This window comes from Herpailurus yagouaroundi, unplaced genomic scaffold (assembly GCF_014898765.1).
Source record: "Herpailurus yagouaroundi ecotype Mexico unplaced genomic scaffold, PumYag 140, whole genome shotgun sequence".
NCBI classification, from domain to species: domain Eukaryota; kingdom Metazoa; phylum Chordata; class Mammalia; order Carnivora; family Felidae; genus Herpailurus; species Herpailurus yagouaroundi.
The window spans coordinates 9,302,774-9,310,898 of NW_024412395.1; positions in this window are offsets into that span (position 1 = coordinate 9,302,774).

Below are 8,125 nucleotides of genomic sequence, written 5' to 3' on the forward strand. Positions count from 1 at the left end.
AAAAAAAATTTTTTTGAGAGAGGTAGAGGGACAGAGTGCGGGGGTGTGGGTGGGGTGTGGAGAGGGCAGAGTGAGAGGGAGACACAGAATCCAAAGCAGCTCCAGGCTCCAAGCCGTCAGCACAGATCCCGACGCGGGTCTTGACTCACTAACTGTGAGATCGTGACCTGAGCCGAAGTCAGACACTTAACGGACTGAGCCACCCAGGTGCCCCTTAGCTCTGGTCTCGATGCCCAAGCCTCACGGGGCCCCTCACCACTGTGGAGTGCTCCTTTCTCAAGCCCTCTACCCCAGGCCCCAGCCTCAGAACAGGATAGTTAGAGCCTGGGGCTTTCTGGGCGGCCAGCTCTGGCCCGGGCAGCTCCCACCTTGGCAGGAGGCCCATCAGGTTGTCTGATGATGGGATAGGAGAGAGAGAGGTTTGAACCAGGAGACCTAGTTTCAGCTTCCTGTGTATCCTTCCTCTTCGGGTTTGGAGATGTTCTGAGGTGTTTAAAATGCTCACCAAGGGTCCACTTGCATAAAGGCCTGAGGAATTTTCTGGAAAGAACTGACCGCAGGGGAAGAGAGAGCCTCACACCCTTGCTTGGTTGAGGACCGCAACCGAGAAGAGGCAGGATGCAGTGGCTCTCTGTCACCCTGCTTGTGTCTGAGTCAACCCCTCTTGTGTGGCGCTCACCTGAGAGGGTGCTCAGCCGTGGCCCCCGACACAGGCAGCCGCAGCAGACCTCAGTGGACCTCGGGCCTTGCCCACGCCTGCGCAGGCCTTGGGGGCCTGGAGCATGACCCCCCAACGTGGCCGGGGGTTGCCGGTAACCCATTGAGATGCCCCCACGGACATGGATGTGTTTGGAAGTTAGGGTGTCCCCTCCAGGGGTGGCCCCAGCTCTGGCCAGGAGGACAGCCGTCCCGTGTGGTACAATTCCAGTTCCCAGGCTGCCCCAGCCGCCGGCCCCCAACCCCTGGGACCAGGAACGGGACTGCGTGTTTGACATGTGCCCACATATGTGGGGGAAATGCTGCCTGGCTGTCTCCTCTGTACAAGCCCGCCCCCCAGAGTGGGCTCGTTGTTTTCCCCATCTCACCAGGTCTGATCTGCACTGTCAGCAGTAGCCAGGGACAGGCCGCATCAGGGAGAGCAAATCATGCCTTTGGGAGCTGGGCTGCTCCGGGCAGCCCCAGGCAGGGCCTGCGAGGACGCCAGAGGCTGCGGGGGCACCGTGCTCAGACCTGGGCCTCACCCGTCCCACCCGCCTCGATCATCTGCCAGCTGCGTGGCCTTGACACTCATCTTCCTGACTCCCAGGACTCTGAGCTGTAACATGGGGGTAACCCATCACACGTTCTGGGGAGAGGTGGTCAGGACAGTGCTGGCCAGAAGGTATGTCCCTAAGGAGTGGCTGTTGCCTCTCCTGCGCGAAGCTTCTCCTCCCTCCTGGCTCCCCTTTGCTCCCTTCCACGCATGCCCTTTCCCTGCTTCAGCCTTGTTCCAAACGAGGGGAGCAGAATGGGTCTCACTCGGAGACCTTCCCTCCTGGCCTTCCCCCAGCTCTGCCCGCTCTCCCCCCCCCCACCCCGAGCCCCACTGTCCCCACTTCTCTCCCCAGACCCCTCAGCCAGAGGGGGGATGCTGCTTCTAACAGAAACTGGGGACCCACCGCAGAATTCTAAGAAGAGATCTTGGAAAATAATTCTCTCCATCCTGGCATCATTTCCTTATTTCGGGGTGTGGGGGGGGAATCTGTGGCCTGCTCTCATCTCAACCCCACCAACAAGGTGTTCAGCCGTGGCTTTCTGTTGCGGCTGAAGCAGGGCAAGCGGTCGGCGTGGCCCGAGAGCCTTGCACACGGGCCAGTGGTGCTGTCAGCACAGTTCTGGCTGCTTTGCTAAAAGGAAAAAAAACAGAATTGCATTTGCTCTCTGCAACTTGCTTTGGCTTTTGTTCTCCTCAGAGATCCTGCTGACATTGCCAGGCTGGGCCCCGGGGGGCAAGAGGAGGGGTGACACGTACGATTGCATTACATTTCGGTAAACGACTGCGTTGCAGAAAGCCCGTGCGTCCAGAGATCTTTGCTCTGATCTTGACTCTGGGGACAGAGTGCCCTTGGTAAGGAAGAGCTCCAGCCTCAGAGTCAGACGGACACGGGTTCAAATCCCAGCTCTGTCATTTACTGGCTGAGCAACTTTAGGCAAACTATTTAACTTCTCTGAGCCCCCGAGTACCTTCCTCCTGGGCTTATAAGGTTCTCTCTCTCCCTCCGCCCCTCCCCTCCCCTTCGCGACCTGAGAATTCTGTGCACCATCTCTGTGCGAGGAAAATACTGTGTTTTCCTCTGAAAAGCAATTTTTAAAACGTCTGCAGCACATGCACGCGTACCAGTTCTTAAAATAGGGTTTTTTTCCTCCCAAATATTTTCATGTGGGATCGGTGTGCTGTTATATCCCCCTACGCCTCCTGCACCCCAGAAAATCCAGCCGTTTCCTTTTCCGCCGTTTGGAGCCAACGCGGCATCTTGGATAAGTCACTTCATCTCGTGGAGGCCATGCCAATGACAGCTGCCGTTGGTTGAAATAAGTTGGGGGCGGGGGTGACGCGTGGGTCTCTGACACCAGCATCTCCTGCCTGCTGCTCGGCCCACGTGTCCCACCTTTTGAAAAGTCTGTGTTGGGCCACGACCCAGGGCCGAGGGAGCAATAATTCTCCACCGGCACGCTGCCTGCCGAGCCGGCCATAGCTCACACTCCCTGCCTCCCTCCTCTCTGGGATTTAGAGCCCTACTCATCATCTGGCTGAAGTGTCAAGGATTTCCTTTCCTGCAGGAAATTAACTTGCATTTTACACTTTACACCCATAGAAATTTAATCATCCGCCATCCCCAGTCTGTCCTGCGTGACAGAGAGATGGCTGCTGGCCCCACTCCTCTGAAATACGGCCTTCCCTGTCAATCCGGGGGGACCGGGAGGCGGGGGGGCTTTAGGCATCCGCAGAAAGCAGGTCCTTCTAAATACATTTCTGAGTATAAGCCTGAGGATTTGTTCCCATAGGAGGAAACTTAGAGGTGGCAGGCAGGATGAGGGGAAAGGGAAGTTGGGACACGTGTGCTAGAGGGCCACAGGGCAGCCCCAGCTGTCCCCCCAGGTGTCCCTCCCTCTTCACCTCGGGAGACAGGGGGTGAGGGCTGTGACTGCACCCCGCTCCATTAGCTGGTGCAAACTCCCAGCTGCGCTCTGCCGTGTGACTCCAAGTGATTCTTTGCTCACACTGTTGCCTCTCCCAGCCTCTCCTTGATTGCATATTCTTGCTCTGGCGTTGCCTCGCTTAAGGGGGACCGTCTCCCTCAAGTGCCCCAAGTCCCATCCCCCTCTCTTCCACATGCCCTAAGTGTGACCCTATCACAGCCCAGATCACACTGTGGGATGGTCGCGGCTTACAGGTCCTGTCTCCTCCCGCTGGCCCATTAGTCGTCCCAAGACAGACCCAAGGTTTGCTTTCATCCCGGTGTTTGGAGGACAGAGGCCCAGGTCCTGTACAGGGGAGAGGGATTTGAACTAAGACTTGTGTTCACATGAGTTGAGCTCAGGGCCGTAGGCTCTGAACTCATGAACTCAACTGGATGCAAATAACCTGGGGACATGGCAATAGGCATTATCTCCAGTTTTTTTTTTTTTAATTAAAAAAAAATTTAAAAAAAGTTTTTTTTTAACGTTTATTTATTTTTGAGACAGAGACAGAGCATGAACGGGGGAGGAGCAGAGAGAGAGGGAGACACAGAATCGGAAGCAGGCTCCAGGCTCCGAGCCATCAGCACAGAGCCCGATGCAGGGCTCCAACCCACAAACCATGAGATCGTGACCTGAGCCGAAGTCAGACGCTTAACCGACTGAGCCACCCCGGCGCCCCTCCCCAGGGCTGTTCTTAATCAGGGCAGAATGTTAGGGCAACAACTAAGATCCGAAGCAGACATTTAGACCCCTCCCTGAAGGCCAGCGGCTCGCACTGTGGACCTAGCAGTGGGAGCTGGGGCTCACTCATCCAGGGCCAAACAGGGTCAAGCATGGAGGCCCCAAGCACCTAGCAGGTGGCCCCCCTGTGATGCAGCGAGCTCACTACTGTCATTTGCCCTGAAAGCAGACAAGGTCTCGAGGCATCTTTCACCCCTACTGCCCCACCCGCCCAGACGCCCAGCATTACTCTTCACCTAAGGGAAGTGTCCCCTCACCGTGGAGGGTCATACACATTCCCACATTCAGCATCTTTGCCTGGAATGGCTTGCCCTTACCCATCGCTCTACCTGTCCTCAAGGCCTAGGTAAGGAGAGAGGGAGAGAAAATGAAGCAGAGGTAGACTTCATTGCTCACCTGTCAGTGCCAGGTTCCTCACAAGGCACTTTACACCTGTGCCCTGGGGCCATTTGCATGCCCATCCACCCACCTGCGGGGGACCTTGAATCTGATCCATCGGTGACCGGTGCTGTCCAGAACAAGTAGGATGCCAGCTACACATGTCTCATACTTTCTGGCGCTCATGGTTTAAAAAGAAAAAAAAAAACGAACTGGAAAACAGTTAGTTTCTGGAATATATTTGATTTAACTGAGCATGTCCAAAACGTGGTCATTTCAACAGGCAACAATCACCATTAACAGTTGTTAACGAGACACTTTACAGTTTTGATAGTAAGTTCCTGGGATCGGATGTGTCTCCTGCACCTTGAGCTCGTCTCTGCGTGGGCCGGCCACACCTGGCCAGCGGCCACGGCACTGAACAGTGCAGTTCTCCTGGGTTAACAACACCAGAGTCCCATTTGCCTCCCCTGTAAGAGGAGCTAATGATGGCACCCACGTCACAGGGCTGCTTACAGGGGTGATGGGAGAGAGTTTAGCAGATGTTAGCTGCTGGGGTTGTGTGTGTGTGGGGGGGGGGCACACATGCAGGTGTGTGTCAGCCTTGCCCTTGTCAGGTGAACTACCTTTAAAATGCCATTTCCCCCTGCTCAACAGACCCGTATGCCGTGTGCCCGGCACTGTTCTGCGTGTTGGGGTCACAGCGGTGAGCCAGACGGACGCACTCCCCATCGCTGAGCAGGGCAGGACACCACGCGTTTGTAAACCTAAAGATCTGCTCTCTTCCCTCCTCCCTGAGCTACGTGCTGTGAACTCCCGGGAGGTTCCAGGCTTTGAAAGGGAGGAGGGATTCCAGGAGGACCTGAGAAGCTCCCGGTCTGCTTTTTCTGACTGTAATGTGGAGGCAGGTGCACTAGGTGGCGGTATTGGGCCACATTAGGCTTTCAGCACTAGTGGAGCTTCACGCCAGACCCCCAGATCTTCGCTCTTCCAGAGCTCAGACTTTCCAGGATCCCCAAGAGTATCGGCGATTTCAGGCCCTGATATTCTAACATCTATGTCTCCCCGGACCCCACGTCCCTAAATTCTGGACACCCCCGGACCCTCTGACATCCTAGGCACTAGATCCCCAAATTTCAAACCACCCCTGGGCCCAGACCCTTAAGACTCTCACCCTCAGACAGCCCAGGGGTCCATAACTTCCACACCCCACCCCAGACACAAATCCTCAGACCAGATCTTCCAGACCCCCAGCACCTCCAGCATTCTCAACCCCCAATCCTCAGACCGCCTTCCGTGCCTCCCAGACCCTCCTTGCTTCCCAGATCCTCAGAAACCTAGACTCTGCAAACACCTACACACTGTCCGCTGTCTTCAGACCTTTCCAGACTCTGCAGACTCCAGTTTCTTGAGAACTATCAGATGCCCCAGATCTCTCCTTATCTCCCAGACTCACAGACCTCTAGACCTCCACACTCCTACAAACAGCCACCACAGACCCCCAGTCTTCAACCCTCCCCAAGCCCATCAGAGCCCCCAGGTTCCCACACCAAGAGCCAGGTACCCTGACTGCCACTTCCCACCAGAGGCTCTCTTGGGGAGCTTTCTGCTGGGCCAGGGGGTGCTGATCGTCCCCTACCCTGGAACATGATGCCTCCCCCTGCACTTGGTGAGGACCAGAGCGCCTAGGCATGAATGCCACAGCTGGAAGGATCCCAGCTTGCAAAGATGAGCAAATTGAGCCTGGAAGGAGGGAAGACGCTTGCTCAAGGTCCCCAACATGTAGATGGGACCCAGACCCCCAATTCCTGGCTCACGCGGTGACTGGCACAGAGTAAGTGCTCAGCAAATGCTGGCCATTGTGATTACTATTATCCACTCAGCTTAACCACCCTTGTCCCGGCCCCAGCCCGGAGTGACCTTTCCAAGGCCCAGTGTGGGACCATTCTATCTTCCCAGGACTGAACAAGCACACCACCTCCTAATTTAGCAACATCTGCAAATTTAATTAACAAGCTGTTTATCTTCCCGGCCCAGCGATTAATAAAGGTGTCAGGCAGAACAAGGCTCCATGCAGCTCGCTGCAGTGCCCTGAAAATGCCCCTCCTTCCACAAGAGGAGCCTGGCCATTTATCAGAGGGATGGGGCGGGAGGTACTTACAAAGATCAGAGAAGGGGAGAAGAGAGAGAGAAGGAGAGAGACAAAGCTGGGAGCTCCACAGCGTCACCCCCCAGACACCTGGTCCTTGTTCGGTGGTTAAGTGATCGGGCACCGAACACCTGCCGTGTGCCCGGCACTGGGTTGTGTGGACACTCAACGAACAGCACCTGGATGGTCATCCCACCGGACTCGTGAGCAGCTGGGGGAAAATGCAGTGTGCAGACTGAAGTCATCTTTTCCAATATTGGCCTTAATCAGACAAATGGCTCACCGGCCAGGGCCCGCCGTGCCCCCATTCCGGGGAGAATGAGCAGTTAGCTGGTGGGTGTGCTGCCTTCTGGAGCTGCGGGAGCCTTTCAGTGAGGAGTCAAGAAAGCCACCGCCTTTGTGCTTGGTGGCGTCTTGTCGGTTCGTGCAAGTTGGAGCTTTGCGGCCATGATCACTCCCTGCCACCCCCCCTTCCCCAAAATGCTCCGGGTGAATAGCTCCAGGACAGTTACAGTCAGCACTGTTTATGATCAGAGCTAGGACAGCATTTGACCATTTGGTCTCCTAGACATGCAAAGGTGGAAACAGACCCAACCAGCCCAGCACGTGCCTTTTCCAGGTGAGGAGACTGAGGCACAAAGAGGTGAAAGTGACTTGTGTCAGTGAGAAGCACAGCCGCCATTAGATACCTCCCTAGATTCTCTCTATCGAACGGAACTGCATCCCTCAGCCTCATTATACCACCCTACCTGCACCCTGCCCCCCTCCAACCTGGGAATAACCTTCTAACCCTGCCCTCCTCATCCAGACACACATACACCCTGTGGGAACTCACAAGTGTGCCCAAACAGCTGAGAGACCTTGGGGTGGGCACACGTACATGTACGCACATGCACACACTCAGGCTGATTAAAAGAGAAACCCCAAAGCGTCCACCACCCACCTTGTTCTGCAGATGTTTTCCTCTTCACTGTCTCTTCCACTCCCCCTAACATGCTTACTGGGCATCCTTCAGCTGTGCGCAGGGAGGCGGAGGCCAGATTCTGAGCAGTTGGGGTGGGGAGGGGGAGGAGGGCAACGGGCAGGGCTGCCCAGGCAGGGCCACAGAGGGAGGCTCCACACCTGTGCTGACCAGGAGGTAGAGCAGAGCATGTGCACAAACTGTGTCTGGACTGTGCTTGGGGGAGCAGGGTTGCTCTTCTTGTCTTCTAGAAGAACAGACACTTGGGGCGCCTGGGTGGCGCAGTCGGTGAAGTGTCCGACTTCAGCCAGGTCACGATCTCGCGGTCCGTGAGTTCGAGCCCCGCGTCGGGCTCTGGGCTGATGGCTCAGAGCCTGGAGCCTGTTTCCGATTCTGTGTCTCCCTCTCTCTCTGCCCCTCCCCTGTTCATGCTCTGTCTCCCTCTGTCCCAAAAATAAATAAACGTTGAAAAAAAATTAAAAAAAAAAAAAAAAAAGAAGAAGAACAGACACTTGTAGTGGGACCTGCCCGATCGGCAGGGGTAGACTTGGAGTCCAAGTATCTGCAGGCGCCTGTCTGCTTCTCCAGGGCCTGTCTCTGGATAGAGAGAGCCCCTGGACCTCCCAATTCAATATGATTTTACTAAATGCCAGGTTGGTGGCAGCAGGCGTGGG